This window comes from Nannospalax galili, unplaced genomic scaffold (genome assembly GCF_000622305.1).
Source record: "Nannospalax galili isolate Female #2095 unplaced genomic scaffold, S.galili_v1.0 scaffold146, whole genome shotgun sequence".
Classification (NCBI taxonomy): domain Eukaryota; kingdom Metazoa; phylum Chordata; class Mammalia; order Rodentia; family Spalacidae; genus Nannospalax; species Nannospalax galili.
Window position 1 is genome coordinate 9,327,662 of NW_008357929.1, and position 260 is coordinate 9,327,921.

A 260-nucleotide genomic window follows, 5' to 3' on the forward strand; every position below is an offset into this window, starting at 1 on the left:
CCCCACTCCACCCCACCCCCCTGCCCCAGGACCAGTGCAGATCTGCTGCACACCTCTCCCTATTCAGTCACTGGATGTCCTTAGGGGCTACTGTCTATCCTACCACACTCTTGCTTACCCTAGCCTTTCCTCTGTCCTGGACCCTCTGTGCCATTGTGGGCAAAAGCCCCTGAATCCACAGTGTTTCTGCTTAAGCATTCCCCCATCTCATGTTGAAAGACTCCATCAAAGTGGGTGACTAAAGGGAAATCTACAAGTTT